The sequence below is a fragment of the Stenella coeruleoalba genome (assembly GCF_951394435.1).
Source record: "Stenella coeruleoalba genome assembly, chromosome: 6".
NCBI classification, from domain to species: Eukaryota; Metazoa; Chordata; class Mammalia; order Artiodactyla; family Delphinidae; genus Stenella; species Stenella coeruleoalba.
The window spans coordinates 68,737,423-68,759,891 of record NC_137151.1 but is presented as its reverse complement, the minus strand read 5'-3'; the positions used below and the strand labels follow the sequence as shown (position 1 = coordinate 68,759,891).

Genomic DNA, 22,469 nt, shown 5'->3' with positions numbered 1-22,469 from the left:
CCTTTTTTTTTTTCCTTGCGGTACGCAGGCCTCTCACTGCTGTGGCCTCTCCCGTTGCAGAGCACAGCCTCCGGACGCGCAGGCTCAGTGGTCATGGCTCACGGGCCCAGCCGCTCCGCGGCATGTGGGATCTTCCCGGACCGGGGCACGAACCCGCGCCTCCTGCATCAGCAGGCGGACTCTCAACCACTGCGCCACCAGGGAAGCCCCTCTTCCTTTTTTAAATTAAAAAAAAAAAAAAGAAGCAGGAACAAAATTTAGGTAACTGAAAAATCCTCCTAGAGAATGGTTAACTAAGTACTTACTGCTTTCACATACTACTTCATATTGAATATTTCTACCTCATGAGTAACAATTTATGTGTGAAAAAAAGAGGGTTTTAAAATGTCTACTCTGGGGCTTCCCTGGTGGCGCAGTGGTTGAGAGTCCGCCTGCCGATGCAGGGGATACGGGTTCGTGCCGCGGTCCGGGAAGATCCCACATGCCGCGGAGCGGCTGGGCCCGTGAGCCATGGCCGCTGAGCCTGCGCGTCCGGAGCCTGTGCTCCGCAACGGGAGAGGCCACAACAGCGAGAGGCCGGCGTGCCGCAATAAAAAAAAAAAAAAAAAGTCTACTCTGTTATTCCAGTTGGACGCTGGAGCTATTTCTGTTTATGGAATCTACGTAATTGTGCTGAATGCTAAAGATCAGTGCTAACATTCTCCCCAAGTGGTAAATACTTTCCTTTATTGGGTCTTTAATGATGAAATAAACAGGAAAGAAAAAAATGTAAATGGATTTCACTATTCTATGCAGGTGAAAGCCATGTTTTTCAATGTATGCTTTTCACAATAAAAAGTATTTGATCTGAGGGCCTCTATAATCCCAGGACACACAATCGTTCTGTGTTGTATGACAACTTCCTGCCATGAATAATTACTTTCCAAAAGCGTATCAGGTCAGAGATGAAGCAGAGAGTGGGGGAAAGAGTCCATGGTGACCTCAGGCAGATTTTTTCACTAGTAGGAATCAGTCGGCCAGTGATTACCACCTGGCGCTGCTAATGAGTCTAGTTGGGAAAACAAAGCTGCTGAGCGTTCCACAGCAGGCTGTGCTGTGGTCTGGGTCTGGGGAGTCCTTTGGGGTCTGGTGAGCATGTGAAGATACATTTTAAGGTGTTTTGATTATTACAGAAATCGAGCTCTTAGTTCTTCAGTTTTAAAAGAAACTTGTTGGGAATTCCCTGGAGGTCTAGTGGTTAGGACTCGGTGCTTTCACTGCAGGGGGCAGGGGTTCTATCCCTGGTTGGGGAACTAAGATCCTACAAGCCGCACAGTGCAACCAAAATTCATTTTAATAATACAATTTTATTGAACTTATATCTAAAATATTTTCAGCCTTTTCTTTTGGCTGCAAAAAGCTTTACTGTTCCCATTTGGCCCAAGGCTTGGGAGAGGGCTCCAGGCTGCTTACAAAGCTGCCTAGTGGCTGCAGAGATGGGGCTTCAGGCAGAAGCTCTGACGCCAGAGGGGCTCCTCAGACGCCGCTGTGGGACAGGCTGGGACCTGGGACCCTTTACTGGAGTGCTTGCACCTGGACAAATGTCTCCTCCAGCAACAGAATACAAAGAAACTATAAGGGACTAAAAATAACTGCCTGCTTGCACAGTTGGGGCAAATTGTGAACAAAGAGATACAAAAAGGCCAAAACCCAACTGACACTTCAGAGGTGTGGGGAACAAAAGCAGGATACTAGGCATGATCCCTGCTCACAGCACCACCAGAGGGATGGGCAGACCACCTAAGCCGCCCCTCCAGCCCCACCCGCCGATCTACCCCTACCCTCACCCCATTAAGGGACCAGTGCAACAAACCCTAGCTATTCCCAGGAACGAGCGAGGGCACCTGTTACTTGCTTTTGCTCCCTCATGCTGCAGCATGAGTCCCAATAAAGCCTTGCCTAAATTCCCCCTCTGGCCTCTTACCAATTTCTATTGATTAAAGAGTCCAAGAACCCAGGTTGGTAACAGCTGGGCTCCAGAAGGCCCTAGCCATGCCTGAGGGTGAGTGTTTGGAAGAGAACTCGCCCAGCCCAGCCTGGGGGCCAATCAGCTTACAGAGGTGAGTCACGTGGTCCTCATCTTCTTGGTGAGTTTCAGCTGCTCAGCCAGGTCGCGGCTCTCCGGAAAGTCACAGAGCGGGTCGTCTGGCGGGCAGCTTCCACAGAGTCCTGGGTTTTACCCAACTCATCTTGGGGTGGCTTCTGCATGTCCAGGAAGAGGGCACAGCCGCCCCGCTGGCTTTGCATTTTCAAGGCTGGGCTGGGCACCCTCGCGCTTCTCCTCGGCCAATTCGTGGAAAAAGTGGCCCACGCTCTCCAGAGCCACGTCGTCTCGGTGGAAATAGGAGCCCAGAGAGAGGTAGGTGTTGAAGGCCTGCAGATGCAGGTTGCCCGGGCCGTGGACGGTGACCTCCATCTCGGTGGAATAATTGCGACGAATCTGGGAGCTCATGGTTGATTGGTGATAAGGCGCTAAGCTCAAAAAATGGTGTTGGCTGGTCCCGGTGGCCGAGGATAGGTCAGTGGTTGGTTCTGAAGGCTGCGACTGGAAAAAGGTTGTAGAGTGGTCAGAGGTGTCAGTGAAAATAATCCGTAAACAATCAATAATAAGAATAGAAATGTTTTATTTGAGCCTAACTGAGGTCTAGCCCGGAATCCCACTTGCCAGATTACTCTGAGAAACTACTCCAGAGAAGGAGGGTTTTCAGCGCAGGTTTATATCTTGTCAGAACAAAGAACACTGAACGAGTCAGGATTACATTTCTTTAAGATTCCCAAAAAAAGAACAGGGAATTCCCTGGCGGTCCAGTGGTTAGGACTTCACGCTCTCACTGCCAGGGGCCCAGGTTCAGTCCCTGATCAGGGAACTAATATCCTGCAAGCCGCCCACTGCGGCCAAAACAAAACCAAAAAACAAAACATATCAGCATGTACACAGTGAGTCAGTGTGGTCTTGACACCTGGGAAGGCAGTCTTACATTCAAAGGAGTACCAGCATTGACATCCCAGGAAGAGGGGCATTTAACCTTTAACATGGATATTATTTACTTCTGGTCAATGTGCTCTTTCCTTTAATAAGTTTTTTTTAACATCTTTATTGGAGTATAATTGCTTTACGATGGTGTGTTAGTTTCTGCTGTGTAACAAAGTGAATCAGCTATGAATCAGCTATACATATACATATATCCCCATATCCCTTCCCTTTTGGGTCTCCCTCCCTCCCACCCTCCCTATCCCACGCCTCTAGGTGGTCACATAGCACAGAGCTGATCTCCCTGTGCTATGCGGCTGCTTCCCACTAGCTGTCTATCTTACGTTTGGTAGTGTATATATGTCCATGCCACTCTCTCACTTTGTCCCAGCTTACTCTTCCTCCTCCCCGTGTCCTCAAGTCCATTGTCTATGTCTGTGTCTTTATTCCTGTCCTGCCCCTAGGTTCTTCAGAACCTTTTTTTTTTTTTAAGCTTCCATATATATGTCTTAGCATAAGGTATTTGTTTTTCTGACTTACTTCACTCTGTATGACAGACTCTAGGTCCATCCACCTCACTACAAATAACTCAATTTCATTTCTTTTTATGGCTGGGTAATATTCCATTGTATATATGTGCCACATCTTCTTTATCCATTCATCTGTTAATGGACACTTAGGTTGTTTCCATGCCCTGGCTATTATAAATAGTGCTGCAATGAACATTGTGGTACATGGCTCTTTTTGAATTATGGTTTTCTCAGGGTATATGCCCAGTAGTGGGATTGCTGGGTCGTATGGTAGTTCTATTTTTTAGTTTTTAAAGGAACCTCCATACCGTTCTCTATAGTGGCTGTATCAATTTACATTCCCACCAACAGTGCAAGAAGGTTCCCTTTTCTCCACACCCTCTCCAGCATTTGTTGTTTGTAGATTTTCTGATGATGCCAATTCTAACTGGTGTGAGGTGATACCTCATGGTAGTTTTGATTTGCATTTCTCTAATAGTTAGTGATGTTGAGCAGCTTTTCATGTGCTTATTGGCCATCTATATGTTTTCTTTGGAGAAATGTCTATTTAGGTTTTCTGCCCATTTTTGGATTGGATTGTTTGTTTTTTTAATATTGAGCTGCATGAGCTGTTTATATATTTTGGAGATTAATCCTTTGTTGATTTGTTTGCAAATTTTTCTCCCATTCTGAGGGTTATCTTTTCATCTTCTTTATCGTTTCCTTTGCTGTGCAAAAGCTTTTAAGTTTCATTAGGTCCCATTTGTTTATTTTTGTTTTTATTTCCATTTCTCTAGGAGCTGGGTCAAAAAGGATCTTGCAAAAAAAAAAAAAAAGGATCTTGCTGTGATTTAAGTCATGGAGTGTTCTGCCTCTGTTATCCTCTAAGAGTATAATAGTGTGTGGCCTTACATTTAGGTCTTTAATCCATTTTGAGTTTATTTTTGTGTATGGTGTTAGGGAGTATTCTAATTTCATTCTTTTACATGTGGCTGTCCAGTTTTCCCACAACACTTATTGAAGAGGCTGTCTTTTCTCCATTGTATATTCTTGCCTCCTTTATCAAAAATAAGGTGACCATATGTACGTGGGTTTATCTCTGGGCTTTCTATCCTGTTCCATTGATCTATCTTTCTGTTTTTATGTGCCAGTACCATACTGTCTTGATTACAGTAGCTTTGTAGTATAGTCTGAAGTCTGGGAGCCTGATTCCTCTAGTTCCGGTTTTCTTTCTCAAGATTGCTTTGGCTATTCGGGGTCATTTGTGTTTCCATACAAATTGTGAACTTTTTTGTTCTAGTTCTGTGAAAAATTCCATTCGTAATTTGATAGGGATTGCATTGAATCTGGAGATTGCTTTGGGTAGTATAGTCATTTTCACAATGTTGATTCTTCCAATCCAAGAACATGGTATATCTCTCCATCTATTTGTATCATCTTTAATTTCTTTCATCAGTGTCTTATATTTTCTGCATACAGGTTTTTTTTTTGTCTCCTTAGTTAGGTTTATTCCTTGGTATTTTATTCTTTTTTGTTGCAGTGGTAAATGGGAGTGTTTCTTTAATTTCTCATTACATGTATATATGAATGCAAGAGATTTCTGTACAGTAATTTTGTATCCTGCTACTCTACCAGATTCATTGATTAGCTCTAGTAGTTTTCTGGTATCATCTTTAGGATTCTTTACATATGTATCATGTCATCTGCAAACAGTGACAATTTTCTTCTTCTTTTCCGATTTGGATTCCTTTTATTTCTTTTTTCTCCTCTGATTGCTGTGGCTAAAACTTCCAAAACTATGTTGAATAATAGTGGTGAGAGTGGGCAACCTTGTCTTGTTCCTGCTCTTAGTGGAAATGGTTTCCATTGAGGATGATGTTGGCTGTGGGTTTGTCATATATTGCCTTTATTATGTTGAGGTTAAGTTCTCTCTGTGCCTACTTTCTGGAGTGTTTTTATCATAAATTGATGTTGAATTTTGTCAAAAGGTTTTTCTGCATCTATTGCGATCATCATATGGTTTTTCTCCTTCAGTTTGTTAATATGGTTTATCACATTGATTGATTTGCATATAATGCAGAATCTTTGCATTCCTGGGATAAACCCCACTTGATCATGGTGTATGATCCTTTTAATGTGCCATTGGATTCTGTTTGCTAGTATTTTGTTGAGGATTTTTGCATCTGAGTTCATCCGTGATATTGGCCTGTAGTTTTCTTTTATGGCATCTTTGTCTGGTTTTGGTATCAGGGTGTTAGTGGCCTCGTAGAATGAGTTTGGGAGTGTTCCTCCCTCTGCTATATTTTGGAAGAGTTTGAGAAGGATAGGTGCTAGCTCTTCTCATAATGTTTGATAGAATTCGCCTAAGAAGCCATCTGGTCCTGGGCTTTTGTTTGTTGCAAGAATTTTAATCACAGTTTCAATTTCAGTGCTTGTGATTGGTCTGATTGTATTTTCTGTTTCTTCCTGGTTCAATCTCGGAAGGTTGTGCTTTTATAAAAATGTGTCCATTTCTTCCAGATTGTCCATTTTATTGGCATATAGTTGCTTGTAGTAATCTCTCATGATCTTTTGTATTTCTGCAGTGTCAGTTGTTACTTCTTTTTCATTTCTAATTCTATGGATTTGAGTCTTCTCCCTTTTTTTCTTGATGAGTCTGGCTAATGGTTTATCAATTTTGTTTATCCTGTCAAAAACCAGCTTTTAGCTTTATTGATCTTTGTTATCATTTCCTTCATTTCTTTTTCGTTTATTTCTGATCTGATCTTTATGATTTCTTTCCTTCTGCTAACCTGGGTTTTTTGCTCTCCTTTTTCTAATTGCTTTAGGTGTAAGTTTAGGTTGTTTAATAGAGGTATTTCTTGTTTCTTGAGGTAGGATTATATTGCTATAAACTTCCCTTTAGAACTACTTCTGCATCCCATATGTTTTGTGTTGTCGTGTGTTCATTGTCATTTGTTTCTGGGTATTTTTTGATTTCCTCTTTGATTTCTTCAGTGATCTCTTGGTTATTCAGTAACGTACTGTTTGGGCTCCATGTGTTTATATTTTTTACAGATATTGTCCTGTAATTGATATCTAGTCTCATAGCATTGTGGTCAGAAAAGATACTTGATATGATTTCAGTTTTCTTAAATTTACCGAGGGTTGATTTGTGACCCAAGGTATGATCTTTCCTGGAGAATGTTCTATCAGCACTTGAGAAGAAAATGTATTTTGCCATTTTCGTGAGGAATGTCATATAAATATCGATTAAGTCTCTTTGGTCTATTGTGCCATTTAAAGCTTGAGTTTCCTTATTTATTTTCATTTGGATGATCTGTCCATTGGTGTATGTGGGGTGTTAAAGTCCCCTACTATGAATGTGTTTCTGTCGATTTCCCCTTTTATGGCTGTTCGTATTTTCCATATGTATTGAGGTGCTCCTGTGTTGGGTGCATAAATATTTACAATTGTTATATCTTCTTCTTGGATCGATCCCTTGATCATTATGTAGTGTCCTTCCTTGTCTCTTATAATAGTCTTTATTTTAAAGTCTATCTTGTCTGAAATGACTATTGCTGCTCCAGCTTTCTTTTGATTCCTATTTGTATGGAATATCTTTTTCCATCCCTCACTTTCAGTCTGTATGTGTCCCTGAGTCTGAAGTGGGTCTCTTGTAGATAGCATATATACAGTCTTGTTTCTGTATCCATTTAGCTGGTCTGTGTCTTTTGGTTGGAGCATTTAATCCATTTACATTTAAAGTAATTATAGATATGTATGTTCCTGTTACCATTTTCTTAATTGTTTTGGGTTTGTTCTTGTAGGTCTTTTTCTTCTCCTGTGTTTCCCACTTAGAGAAGTTCCTTTAGTGTTTGTTGTAAAGCTGGTTTTGTGGTGCTAAATTCTCTTAGCTTTTGCTTGTCTGTAAAGATTTTGATTTCTTGTCAGATCTGAATGAGATCCTTGCTGGGTAGAGTAATCTTGGTTGTAGGTTTTTCCCTTTTATCACAAAAATGTCCTGCCACTCCCATCTGGCCTGCAGAATTTCTGCTGAAAAATAAGCTGATAACCTTATGGGGATTCCCTTGTCTGTTATTTGTTGATTTTCCCTTGCAGCTTTTAATATTTTTTCTTTGTATTTAATTTTTGTTAGTTTGATTAATATGTGTCTCGTTGTGTTTCTCCTTGGGTTTATCCTGTATGGGACTCTCTGAGCTTTCTGGACTTGATTGTCTGTTTCCTTTCCTATGTTAGGGATGTTTTCGACTGCAGTCTCTACAAATAATTTTTCAGGCCCTTTCCCTTTCTCTTCTTCTGGGCCACCTATAATTCGAATGTTGGTGCATTTTATGTTGTCCCAGAGGTCTCTGAGACTGTCGTAATTTCTTTCCATTCTTTTTTCTTTATTCTGCTCCTCGGCAGTTATTTCCACCATTCTGTCTTCCACCTCACTTCTCCGTTCTTCTGCCTCAGTTATTCTGCTGTTGATTCCTTCTAGTGTATTTTTCATTTCAGTTATTGTGTTGTTCATCACTGATTGTTTGTTCTTTAGTTCTTCTAGGTCCTTGTTAAACATGTCTTGTATCTTCTTGACCCATGCCTCCATTCTGTTTCCAGGATCTTGGATCATCATTACTATCATTACTCTGAGTTCTTTTTCAGATAGATTGCTTATTTCCTCTTCATTGATTTGGTCTTGTTAGATTGTACCTTGCTCCTTCTTCTGCAGCATATTTCTCTGTCGTCTCATTTTGTCTAACCTATTGTGTTTGTGGTCTCCTTTCCACTGGCTGCAGGGTCGTAATTCCTCTTGTTTCTGTTGTCTGCCCCGTGGTGAGTGAGCTTCGTCCAGGGGCTTGTGTAGGGTCCCTGGTGAGAGGGACTGATGCCTGAGCCCTGGTGGGTGGAGCTGAGTCTTTTCCCTCTGAAGGGCAGGCCGCATCAGGTGGTTTTTTTGGGGTGTCTGTTAGATTAGTACGACTTTAGGCAGCCTGTCTGCTGATGTGTGGGACTGTGTTCCTGTCTTGCTGGTTGTTTGGCATGAGGTCTCCAGCACTAGAGCCTGCAGGCAGTTGTGTGGGGCCGGGTCTTGGTGTTGATGTGGATACCCCTGAAAGTGTGCATGCCAATTAATATTCCCTGTGCCTAGGAATTCTCTGGCTGTCCAGTGTCCTGGACTTAGTCCTTCCCCCCAGGAGCCCAGGCCTGACCCCTAGCCAGGGAACCAAGAGCACACAAGCTGTGCAGTATGGCCAGAGGAAAAAGAAAAGAAAAGAAGACAAACAAAACCCAAGACAAATAGCAAAAACAACAGCAAACAAATAATAGCCACCACAACACACACACACAGAAAGAAAAAAAGAAAGAGAAAACAAAAACGAGAACAAACAAAAGAATTAAAAAATGAGAACAATGAGGACTAAACTAACAAAAACAAAAATTGAAAAATAAAAGAAAAACAGAAAGTAGACAACAAAAAAGCAAACATAAAATATATCCATAGAAACAATCAAAAAAATAAAATAATAAAATAAAAAACAAAAGAAAAATACAAAACAACAAAAAAGTAAAATAAAAATAGAAAAAAATATTTAAAAATAAAAAAAATTAAAAATAAAAGATAGGGCTTCCCTGGTGGCGCAGTGGTTGAGAGTTCGCCTGCCGTTGCAGGGGACACGGGTTCGTGCCCCGGTCTGGGAAGATTCCACATGCCGCGGAGCGGCTGGGCCCGTGAGCCATGGCCGCTGAGCCTGCGCGTCCGGAGCCTGTGCTCCGCAACGTGAGAGGCCACAACAGTGAGAGGACCGCGTTACCACACACACACACAAAAAGGTAAAAAATAATAAAAGCAACAACACCAGTGACTGAACAAAACGGAACAAAAAAAGAATAATAGTAATAAGATTATTTTCCTGGGGCCTCTTCTGTCAGTGTCCTTGCTCCCGCAGTGAGCCAGAGCCCATCTCTGCCTCCGCAGAAGGCCTTCCAATACTTCTAGGTACGTGTCTGGATCTGCTGTGGCCACTGTAGGGCCAGCTCAGACTCTGGCCCAACTCCCACGTGTACTTGCCCCCAAAGTCCATTGCTGTGAAGGCTAGGCCAGTCTCAATTGTGGGAACAGTCGTTGTCTATTAAGGTATTCCACAGATGCAGGATTTACCAAACTGATCCTGGGGATTTAATCTGTGGCTTGTGCAACTGCCTAGAGAGATTTCCTTTCCTCTTCCTTAGTCACACTGCCCCTGAGGCTCCGCTTTCATTTTGACCCCACCTCTGTGTGTGGGCCACCCTCAGGCATCTGTTCCTTGCCCAGGTGAGAGGGAGTGAAAGCAGTGGCTGCTTGGGGCACACTTACTCACTCAAGCCGGGCAGCGGCACTGCAGCCACAGTTGGGGTGTGTGTGAGTTTCCTGTAGTGGCAGAACCAGCAGGCAGTTGCAACAGACTGTGGTGTGCTCCCTCTGGCTGGAGCCCCTCCCAGTGCCTGCGGAGGCAGGAGCTGGCATGTGGGGGAAGTGGCAGCCCTGCCCTCCCCCTGCACACCTCTCAACACTGGTGCCTCGATTTTCAGGCAGACCATGCTTCTTCTAGGGGTACTCCCGGCCGCGCATCCCCGCATTCCTGTCCCGTCTGCTGTATCCGCGCAGCCAACAGCACTCCTCTCCCTGGATCCATTCGCCAAACACCACACTCTAGTACTCAGCCCCCACAGCATTGGCAGACTGTGTCCCAGGCAGGGGCACCCAGGGCTGATTTCCAAGGAGGCTTTGGGATGGGCGGCACTCAGGCCCCTGGAGCCCATGGGTGGAGACCCTGGCCTGAGGGGTGGATGGGCCCACTCAGATGGGAGCCCCTCCCAGTGCTGGTGGCTGGGGAAAGGGGTTGTAATGGCGAGTCTGCCACTTGCACACCACTCACCAGTGACACCTTGCTTCTACGGTGCCCCAGGCTTTTTCTGCAGACTTTGTGGGGCTCCTTACTCCTGTCCCTTCAGGCTGTCTTTTCACAGCCAGCAGCTGTCCCTTCCCTGTGTCCGTGCTCCAAATCCCATTTTCCAGCACCTGGCCCCCTTCGCAACAGGAGACTTGTGACTCAGGCTGGAATGCGCAGTGCCGTGTTGTAGACTATGCATGCAGTTCTTACTTTGTCCTGCCTTGCACAGACCATCCATGCATGGAGACCATGCATTCTCCTTTGATCCCCCAAAGTTCTTTTTCTGTCCCAGCTGATTTCCCCACAGTGAGGAAGTTTTTCTGCATGTGGGGACTTCCCTTTACCTGCAGCTTACCGCCAGGGTTGCTGGTCCCTTTTTTGATTCCTCTTTTCTTTTGTTCTTATGTCTCTTATCCTACCTGGTTGTGAGGGGATTTTTCTCGTCCTTTTACGTGTCCAAAGTCTTCTGCTAATGTTCAGCAGGTGCTCTATGAGAACTGTTCCATTTGTAGATGTATTCTTTTTTTTTTAAACATTAAAAAAAATTCTATTAACTCTTCTTTTTTTAATAGTTGTTTTATTTATTTGGTTGCGCCGGGTCTTTGTTGTGGCAGGTGTGCTCCTTAGTCGTGGCAGCCACGCTCCTTAGTTGCAATGCGCCAGCTCCTTAGTTGTGGCTCACCGGGTCCTTAGTTGTTGCATGCAAACTCTTAGTTGCGGCATACGTGTGGGATCTAATTCCCTGACCAGGGATTGAACCCGGGCCCCCTGCATTGGAAGCATGTAGTCTTGACCACTGTGGCACCAGGGAAGTCCTTGTAGATGTATTCTTGATGAACTTGTGAGAACTGACGGATTCTGTGTCCTCCTATTCCGCCATCTTGACTCCTCCTGCCTAAATTGGTGAACTTGAAGTAAGCAGATTGCTCTTCATAATTGGGTGGGCCTCATTCCATTAGTTGAAGATCTGAATAGAACAAAGAGGCTGGCCTCCTCAAGGAAGAGGGATTTCCCCAGCACACTGATTTGGAGTTTATCTGCACTGTCAGCTCTCCTGTGTCTCCAACCTGCTGGCCCACACTGCAGATTCCATATTGTATGAGCCAATTCCTCATAATAGCTCTCCTACATGTATACACATTCTATTGGTGCTGTTTCTTGGGAGACACCTGTCTAATACACATGGTAGCTGATACATTTGCTGATGTAGTTTATCTTTCCACTGAACCACCTCTTACTTCATCCTTCTAAAACTGCTACATCTTGGCTAGTACAGAACCTGTCTCCCCACAGAGCTGCTGAGTCTTCTTACCCTCATCCCTTTTTCCTGCTGAGGAGACCAAACCATCAATGCACCTCCATTCCTTCTAGGTCCCTGTTGTTATCACACTAGAGACTCTTGCCACCTGCCTATGGCTAAAGTAGTGGATGGAGACCTCATGAGGGTCTTCTTGCAGCACCTGAGAATAGAAGAGGACTACAGCCTCTTCTGAAAAATTTTATGCCAACTTTTGTTCCAGTTATTTTCTTGTGTTGGTCCTCATGTTGCAGAATTCCACTCTCCTCAACTCTCCCTGCCTAGGAAGAGTCTGAACCCTCCCATGCTGAGTGGAGGAGACTATTGCAGAATTGGACTGTGCTCATGTGCCCTGAACGCAACCTCTCTAGACTCTTCCCTAAGTCTGGAGGTTCTCCCATGCCAATCAATACCCACAAATTCACAATACCTTGTGCTCACTTCCCTTTAGAGCAGGGCTTTGGTCTTAATTTTTCCAAATTTTAATTGCCTCAGGAACAACAATCCTAGCTTCCTGTAATCTTGACCTACCCTAGCTGCTGGGCAAGCACATGCAAAGAGCTGAAGCAAGGCAGGCACTTTTCCTATTCCCAAGCTGTTGTTCTCTTGGGGTTAGTAACATTTCCTCTAGTTCTCCCATCCTTTAGTGTCAAGCAGCAGGCAATGGTAGTCTAATAAATTAGCCAACAGAGCAGCAAGGACAGACCAAGGTTCTGGAGCTGTGACTGCCTTTAGACCATCATGGCTTAAAGGAGGGCACAGTAACAAATGGAGGCTTCCTTCTCCATGCTTGGACACCCACATACTGAGCCCGGGGTCCTCGAGCCATTGCTTTTCCTAGCAGCCATGCCATACATTGTCAGCTTCCATCTCCAAGATGATGTAGAAAATCATGGACTGTGTCAAATGTAGCCCGTAAAATGGTGCAGCAACTGTGAAAGACAGTATGACAGTTCCTCAAAAAATTAAACATAGAATTACCATACAGTTCAGCAATTCCACTTCTAGGTATGTATCAAAAAAATTGAAAGCTGGGACTTGATATTTGAATACCCATGTACACAGCAGCATTATTCACAATGCCAAAAGATGGAAACAAACGAAATGTCCATTGATGAATGAATGGATAAACAAAATGTGGTATATACATGAAATGCAATATTTTTCCTTAAAAAGGAAGGAAATTCTGATACATGCCACAACGTGCATAAACCTCGATAACATAATGCTAAGTGAAACAAGCCAGACGCAATATATATATGTGTGTATATATATATTCTTTTTCAAATTCTTTCAGATTATATTTTATTACAAAATACTGAATAAAGTTGCCTGTGCTATGTAATGGGACCTTGTTGTTTATTTCATATATAGTAGTTTGTATCTGCTAATCCCAACTCATTTATCCATCCCCCCCTTTTCCCTTTGGTAACTATAAGTTTGTTGTCTATCTGTGAGTCTGTTTCTGTTTTGTAAATAAGTTCATTTGTATCATCTTTTTAGATTCCACATGTAAGTGATACGATATTTGTCTTTCTCTGTATGACTTACTTCACTTAGTATGATAATCTCTAGGCCCATCCATGTTGCTGCAAATGGCATTTTTTCATTCTTTTTTATGGCTGAGTAATATTCCATTGTATGTATATGTGTGTGTGTATGTGTACGTAGGTGTGTGTATATGTATGTGTGTGTATATGTATGTTTGTATATTTATCACATCTTCTTTATTCATTCATCTGTTGATGGACATTTAAGTTGATTACATGTCTTGTTTATTGTAAATAGTGCTGCTGTAAACACTGGGGTGCATGTCAGAATGGGGTTTTTATCTCCTTCCTCCCCTCGCTGAAGCCTTTTGCCAGCTCTTTCAGAGACTAGCTTTGTACCTGTTTGCTCCCTGGAAAAAAAACACATAACAGGTCTTCTGCCCATTTTTTGATTGGGTTGTTTGTTTTTTTGATATTGAGCTGTGTGAACTGTTAGTGTATTTTGGAAATTAACCCCTTGTTGGTCACATGGTTTACAAATATTTTCTGCCAGTCCATAGGTTGTCTTTTTGTTTTGTTTATGGTTTCCTTTGGTGTGCAAAAGCATTTTAAGTTTAATTAGGTCCCATTTGTTTACTATTGCTTTTGTTTCCATTACTCTAGGAGATGAATCCAAAAAAATATTGCTGTGACTTATGTCAAAGTGTGATCTGCCTATGTTTTCCTCTAGGAGTTTTATAGTATCCAGTCTTAAGTCTTTGATCCATTTTTTTTTTTTGTGGTATGTGGGCCTCTCACTGTTGTGGCCTCTCCTATTGTGGAGCACAGGCTGCAGACACGCAGGCTCAACGGCCATGGCTCACGGGCCTAGTCGCTCCACGGCATGTGGGATCTTCCCGGACGGGGGCACGAACCTGTGTCCCCTGCATCGGCAGGCGGACTCTCAACCACTGCGCCACCAGGGAAGCCCTTTGATCCATTTTGAGTTTATTTTTGTGTATGGTAATAGAGAATGTTCTAATTTCACTCCTTTACATGTAGCTGTCCACGTTTCCCAGCACCACTTATTGAAGAGACTGTCTTTCCTCCATTTTGTAGTCTTGCCTCCCTTTTTGTAGGTTAATTGACTGTAAGTACATGGGTTTATTTCTGGTTTTCTATCCTGTTTCACTGATCAATGTGTTTTCTTTTGTGCTGGTACCCTGCTTTTGATTACTGTAGCTTTGCAGTATAGTCTGAAGTCAGGGAACATGATTCCTCCAGCTCTTTCTTTCTCAAGATTGTCTTGGGTATTCAGGGTTTTTTGTGTTTCCATACAAATTTAAAAATTTTTTGTTCTAGTTCTGTGAAAAATGCTATTGTTGATTCAATAGGGATTGCATTGAATCTGTAGATTACCTTGGGTAGTATGGTCATTTTAACAATAAGGATCCTTCTAGTCCAACAACACAGTATATCTTTCCATCTGTTTGTGTCATCTTCAATTTCTTTCATGAGTCATAGTTTTTAGAGTACAGGTCTTCTGCCTCCTTAGGTAAGTTTATTCCTAGGTATTTCATTTTTTTTTAATTAAAAAAATTTTTTAAATTTATTTTTGGCTGTGTTGGGTCTTCATTGCTGTGTGTGGGCTTTTCTCTAGTTGCAGCAAGTGGGGGATACTCTTAATTGTGGTGTGCGGGCTTCTTGTGGTGGCTTCTCTTGTGGAGCACAGGCTCTAGGTGCGCGGGCTTCAGTAGTTGTGGCACGTGGGCTCAGTAGTTGTGGCTCGTGGGCTCTAGAGCGCAGGCTCAGTAGTTGTGGTGTATGGGCTTACTTTCTCCATGGCATGTAGAATCTTCCCAGGCCAGGGCTTGAACCTGTGTCCCCTGCATTGGCAGGCAGATTCTTAACCACTGTGCCACCAAAGAAGTTCCTAGTTCATTCTTTTGAATGTAATGGTAAATGGGATTGCTTCCTTAATTTCTCTTTGATACTCCATTGTTAGTGTATAAAAATGCAACAGATTTCTGTATATTAGTTTTGTATCCCGAAACTTACTGAATTCATTGATGAGCTCTAGTAGTTTTCTGGTGGCATCTTTAGGATTTTTTACGTACAGTATCATGTCATGTGTAAACAGTGACAGGTTTACTTCTTCTTTTCCAATTTGGATTCCTTTTATTTGTTTTTCTTCTCTGATTGCCGTGGCTAAGACTTCCAAAATTACGCTGAACAAAAGTGGTGAGACTGGGCATCCTTCTCTTGTTTCTTGTCTTAGAGGGAATGCTTTCAGGTTTTCATCATTGAGTACAATGTTAGTTCTGGGTGTGTCATATATGGCCTTTATTATGTTGAGGTATGTTCCCTCTATGCCCACTTTCTGGAGAGTTTTTTTTTTTAATCATAAATCGTTGTTGAATTCTGTCAGAAGCTTTTTCTGCATCTATTGAGAGGATCATATGGTTTTTATTCTTCAATTTGTTAATGTGATGCATTACATTGATTGAATTGCAGATACTGAAAAAATCATTGCATCCTTGCAATAAATCCCACTTGATCGTGGTGTATGATCCTGTTAATGTATTGTTGGATTCAGTTTACTAGTATTTTGTTGAGGATTTTTGCATGTATGTCGATATTGGCCTGTAATTTTTATTGTTGAAATCTTTGTCTGGTTTTGGTATCAGGTTGATGGTTGCCTCATAGAATGAGTTTGGGAGTGTTCCTTCCTCTGCAATTTTTTGGAATAGTTTCAGAAGGATAGGTGTTAACTTTTCTCTATAAATGTTTGATAAAATTCACCTGTGAAACCATCTGGTCCTGGACTTTTGTTTGTTGGGAGTTTAAAAATAACTGATTCAGGGCTTCCTGGTGGCGCAGTGGTTGAGAATCTGACTGCCGATGCGGGAGACATGGGTTCGTGCCCCGGTCCGGGAGGATCCCACGTGCCGCGGAGCGGCTGGGCCCGTGAGCCATGGCCGTTGAGCCTGTGCATCCAGAGCCTATGCTCCACAACGGGAGAGGCCACAACAGTGAGAGGCCCGCGTACCACAAAAAAGTAAATAAATAAAAAAAATAAAATAACTGATTCAATTTCAGTACTGGTAATTGGTCTGTTCATATTTTCTATTTCTTCCTGGTTCAGTCTTGGGAGATTGTACCTTTCTAAGAATTTGTCCACTTCCTCTCGTCCATTTTATTGGTGTAGAGTTGCTCATAGCAGTTTCTTATCCTTTGTATATTTGTGGTGTCCATTGTAACTTCTCCTTTTGCATTTCTCCCTTTTTTTCTTGATGAGTCTAGCTAAAAGTTTATCAATTTTGTTTATCTTTTCAGAGAACCAGCTTTCAGTTTTATTGATCTTTTCTATTTGTTTCTATTTCATTTATTTCTGCTCTGATCTTTATGATTTCTTTCCTTCTACTAACTTTGGGTTTTGTTTGTCCTTTTTCTAGTTGCTTTAGGTATAAAGTTACGTGTTTCTTTTTTAAGATTAGGTTGTTTATTTCAGATTTTTCTTGTTTCCTTAGGTAAGCTTGTATTGCTAAAAACTTCCCTTTCAGAACTGCTATTCCTTATTTCAGTGCTTCTGAGATAAAAGAATGGGCTAGATGGCAGGGGAAGGCATCAATGGACACTCTAAAGGGAAAAAATATTTTTATTCAGACATAAATAAAACTTATATTTCAAAAAAACCCCTGCTTTTCTTGAGACCATAGGTTGTGTATCATCGTGTTTTTATTTTCATTTGTCTCTAGGTATTTTTTGATTTCCTCTTTGATTTCTTCAGTGATCCATTGGTTGGTTAGTAGCATATTGTTTAGCCTCCACATGTTTGTGTTTTTTGCAGTTTTTTCCTTGCAGTTTATTTCTAGTCCCATAGCATTGTTGTTGGACAAGATGCTTGATATGATTTCAATTTTCTTAAATTTACTGAGTCCTGTTTTGTGGCCTAGCACGTGATCTATCCTGGAGAATGTTCCATGTGTACTTGAAAAGAATGTGTATTCTGCTGCTTTCAGATGGAATACTCTTTAAATATCAATGGTCCATTTGGTCCAATGTGTTATTTAAGACCTGTGTTTCCTATTTGATTTTCTGTCTGGTTGATCTGTCCATTGATAAAAGCGGGGTGTTAAAGTCCCTACTGTTTATTGTGTTATTGTTGATATCTCCTTTTACATCTGTTAATATTGCCTTATATATTGAGGTACTCCTATGTTGGGTGCATATATATTTACAATTGTTACATCTTCTTCTTGGTTTAATCCCTTGATCATTATGTAGTGTCCTTCATTGTCTCTTATAACAGTCTTTTTTTTTCTGTGGGGCAGTGGGGAACAGTCTTTGTTTTAAAATCTAAGTATTGTTACTCCAGCTTTCTTTTGATTTTCATTTGCATGGAATACCTTTTTCCATCCCATCACTTATTCTGATTTTGGGCTGTGCCGTGCTGCTTGCCGGATCTTAGTTCCCTGACCAGAGACTGAACCTGGGCCCCAGCAGTGAAAGTGCTGAGTCCTAACCACTGGACTGCCAGGGAATTCCCCCCCTTTTTTTTTCATGACTAGCTTCTAGTGTCTTTAAATTTTTATTTATTTATTGGCCACACCCTGTGGCTTGTGGGATCTTACTTCCCTGACCATTTATTGAACCCATGCCCTAGCAATGAAAGGGCCAAGTCCTAACCACTGGACTGCCAGGAAATTCCATCCTCCCCTCACTTTCAGTTTGCATGTGTCTCTAGATCTGAAGTGCATCTCTTGTAGGCAGGATATATTTGGGTCTTGTTTTTGTATCCATTCAGCCAACCTATGACTTTTGGTTGGAGCATTTAGTCCCTTTAAATTTAAGGTAATTATTGATATGTATGTTCTTATTGCCATTTTGTTAAGTGCTTTGGATTTGTTTTCGTAGGTCTTTCCCCCCCATCTTATTTTGTTCTCCTCTTGTGTGATTTGATGACTGTCATTAGTGTTATGTTTGGATTCCTTTTTCTTTTCTGTGTATGTCTATTACAGATTTTAGGTTTGTGGTTACCATGAGCTTTTTGTGTAGCAGTCTGTATATAAACATGATTTTTTAAATGAGTTGATCTATTAATTTCAAATGCACTTTATTTTTATTTTTTTTAACATTTTTATTGGAGTATAATTGCTTTACAATGATGTGTTAGTTTCTGCTTTATAACAAAGTAAATCAGTTATTCATATACATATATCCCCATATCTCTTACCTCTTGTGTCTCCTTCCCTCCATCCTCCCTTTCCCACCCTTCTAGCTACTCACAGAGCACCGAGCTGATCTCCCTGTGCTACGTGACTGCTTCCCACTAGCTATCTGTTTTACATTTGGTAGTGTATATGTGTCCATATATACACTACCACTCTCTCACTTTGTCCCAGCTTCCCCTTCCCCTTCCCCATGTCCTCAAGTCCATTCTCTAGTAGGTCTGTGTCTTTATTCCCATCTAGCCCCTAGGTTCTTCGTGACTTTTTTTTTTTTAGATTCCATATATGTGTTAGCACACAGTATTTTTTTTTCTCTTTCTGACTTACTTCACTCTGTATGAAAGACTCTAGGTCCATCTACCTCACTACAAATAACTCAATTTCATTTCTTTTTATGGCTGAGTAATATTCCATTGTATACATGTGCCAAATCTTCTTTATCCATTCATATGTCTATGGACACTAAGGTTGCTTCCATGTCCTGGCTATTGTAAATAGAGCTGCAGTGAACATTGTGGTACATGACTCTTTTTGAATTTTGGTTTTCTCAGGGTATATGCCCAGTAGTGGGATTGCTGGGTCATATGGTAGTTCTATTTGTAATTTTATAAAGAACCTCCATACTGTTCTCCATAGTGGCTGTATCAATTTACATTCCCACCAGCAGTGTATGAGGGTTCCCTTTTCTCCACACCCTCTCCAGCATTTGTTGTTTGCAGATTTTTTGATGATGGCCATTCTGACTGGTGTGAGATGATATCTCATTGTAGTTTTGATTTGCATTCCTCGAATGATTAATGATGTTGAGCATTCTTCCATGTGTTTGTTAGCAATCTGTATATCTTCTATGGAGAAATATCTATTTAGGTCTTCTGCCCATTTTTGGATTTGTTTGTATTTTTGATACTGAGCTGCATGACCTGCTTCTAAATTTTGGAGATTAATCCTTTGTCAGTTGCTTCATTTGCAAATATTTTCTCCCATTCTGAGAGTTTTCTTTTTGTCTTGTTTATGGTTTCCTTTCCTGTGCAAAAGCTTTGAAGTTTCATTAGGTCCCATTTTTAAATTTTTTAAATTTCCATTTCTCTAGGAGCTGGGTCCAAAAGGATCTTGCTGTCATAGAGTGTTCTGCCTATGTTTTCCTCTAAGAGTTTGATAGTGTCTGGCATTACATTTAGGTCTTTAAGCCATTTTGAGCTTATTTTTGGTATGGTGTTAGGGAGTGTTCTAATTTCATTCTTTTACATGTAGCTGTCCAGTTTTCCCAGCACCACTTATTGAAGAGGCTGTCTTTTCTCCATTATATTCTTGCCTCCTTTATCAAAGATAAGGTGACCATATGTGCATGGGTTTATCTCTGGGCTTTCTATCCTGTTCCATTGATCTATATTTCTGTTTTTTTTGTGCCAGTACCATACTGTCTTGATTACTGTAGCTTTGTAGTATAGTCTGAAGTCAGGGAGCCTGATTCCTAGAGCTCCATTTTTCTTTCTCAAGATTGCTTTGGCTATTCAGGGGTCTTGTGGGTTTCCATACAAATTGTTAAATTTTTTGTTCTAGTTGTGTGAAAAATGCCAGTGGTAGTTTGATAGGGATTGCATTGAATCTGTAGATTGCTTTGGGTAGTAGATTCATTTTCACAATGTTGATTCTTCCAATCCAAGAACATGGTATATCCGTCCATCTATTTGTATCATCTTTAATTTCTTTCATCAGTGTCTTATAATTTTCTGCATACAGGTCTTTTGTCTCCTTAGGTAGGTTTATTCCTAGGTATTTTATTCTTTTTGTTGCAGTGCTAAGTGGGAGTGTTTTCTTAATTTCACTTTCAGATTTTTCATCATTAGTGTATAGGAATGCCAGAGATTTCTGTGCATTAACTTTGTATCCTGCTACTCTACCAAATTCATTGATTAGCTCTAGTAGTTTTCTGGTAGCATCTTTAGGATTCTCTATGTATAGTATCATGTCATCTGCAGACAGTGATAGCTTTACTTCTTCTTTTCCAATTTGGATTCCTTTTATTTCTTTTTCTTCTCTGATTGCTGTGGCTAAAACTTCCAAAACTATGTTGAATAAGAGTGGTGAGAGTGGGCAACCTTGTCTTGTTCCTGATCTTAGCGGAAATGGTTTCAGTTTTTCACCATTGAGGACGATGTTGGCTGTAGATTTGTCATATATATGGCCTTTATTATGTTGAGGTAAGTTCCCTCTATGCCTGCTTTCTGGAGGGTTTTTATCATTAATGGGTGTTGAATTTTGTTTAAAACTTTCTTTGCATCTATTGAATGATCATATGGTTTTTCTACTTCAATTTATTAATATGGTGTTTGACACTGATTGATTTGTGTATATTGAAGAATTCTTGCATTCCTGGGGTAAACCCCAGTTGATCATGGTGTATGATCCTTTTAATGTACCCTTGGATTCTGTTTGCTAGTATTTTGTTGAGGATTTTTGCATCTATATTCATCAGCGATATTGGCCTGTAGTTTTCTTTTCTTGTGACATCTTTGTCTGGTTTTGGTATCAGGGTGATGGTGGCCTCATAGAATGAGTTTGGGAGTGTTCCTCCCTCTGCTATGTTTTGGAAGAGTTTGAGAAGGGTAGGTGTTAGCTCTTTCCTAAATGTTTGATAGAATATGCCTGTGAAGCCATCTGGTCCTGGGCTTTTGTTTATTGGAAGATTTTTAATCACAGTTTCAATTTCAGTGCTTGTGATTGGTCTGTTCATACTTTCTATTTCTTCCTGGTTCAGTCTTGGAAGGTTGTGCATTTCTAAGAATTTGTCCATTTCTTCCAGGTTGTCCATTTTATTGGCGTATAGTTGCTTGTAGTAATCTCTCATGACCCTTTGTATTTCTGCAGTGTCAGTTGTTGCTTCTCCTTTTTCATTTCTAATTCTGTTGATTTTGAGTCTTCTCCCACTTTTTCTTGATGAGTCTGGCTAATGGTTTATCAATTTTGTTTATCCTGTCAAAAACCAACTTTTAGCTTTATTGATCTTTGCTATCATTTTCTTCATTTCTTTTTCATTTATTTCTGATCTGATTTTTATGATTTCTTTCCTTATGCTAACTTTGGGGTGTTCTTGTTCTTCTTTCTCTAATTGCTTTAGGTGTAAGGTTAGGTTGTTTATTTGTGATGTTTCTTATTTCTTAAGGTAGGATTGTATTGCTATAAACTTTCCTCTTAGAACGGCTTATGCTGCATCCCATAGGTTTTGTGTCGTCGTGTTTTCATTGTCATTTGTTTCTAGGTATTTTTTATTTCCTCTTTGATTTCTTCAGTGATCTCTTGGTTATTAAGTAGTGTACTGTTTATCCTCCATGTGTTTGTATATTTTACAGGTTTTTTTTAACATCTTTATTGGAGTATAATTGCTTTACAATGGTGTGTTAGTTTCTGCTTTACAACAGAATGAATCAGTTATATATATACATATGTTCCCATATCTCTTTCCTCTTGCCTCTCCCTACCTCCCACCCTCCCTATCCCACCCCTCCAGGTAGTCACAAAGCACCGAGCTGATCTCCCTGTGCTGTGCAGCTGCTTCCCACTAGCTATCTACCTTACGTTTGGTAGTATATATATGTCCATGCCTCTCTCTTGCTTTGTCACAGCTTACCCTTCCCCCTCCCCATATCCTCAAGTCCATTCTCTAGTAGGTCTGTGTCTTTACTCCCGTCCTGACCCTAGGTTCATCATGACATTTTTTTCTTAAATTCCATATATATGTGTTATCATACGGTATTTGTCTCTCTCTTTCTGACTTATTTCACTCTGTATGACAGATTCTAGGTCTATCCACCTCATTACAAATAGCTCAATTTCATTTCTTTTTATGGCTGAGTAATATTCCATTGTATATATGTGCCACATCTTCTTTATCCATTCATCTGATGATGAACACTTAGGTTGTTTCCATCTCTGGGCTATTGTAAATAGAGCTGCAATGAACATTTTGGTACATGACTCTTTTTGAATTTTGGTTTTCTCAGGGTATATGCCCAGTAGTGGGATTGCTGGGTCATAT

At 41.1% G+C, this 22,469-nt stretch overlaps 1 long non-coding RNA gene across 3 annotated transcripts in view; it reads left to right on the top strand.

Moving 5' to 3' along the window:
- The window catches only part of LOC307187584, a 66,066-nt gene that overhangs the window by 1,116 nt on the left and 42,481 nt on the right, over positions 1 to 22,469 (top strand). For 2 of the 3 annotated variants that reach the window (XR_013828653.1, XR_013828654.1), the window contains exon 1: positions 2,268 to 2,398. The exons of the other annotated variant lie outside the window; for it this stretch is intronic. This is a non-coding gene — a long non-coding RNA (uncharacterized lncRNA). Of the gene's footprint in view, positions 1 to 2,267; positions 2,399 to 22,469 lie in introns of those variants that run through there. 3 annotated transcript variants of the gene reach the window in all.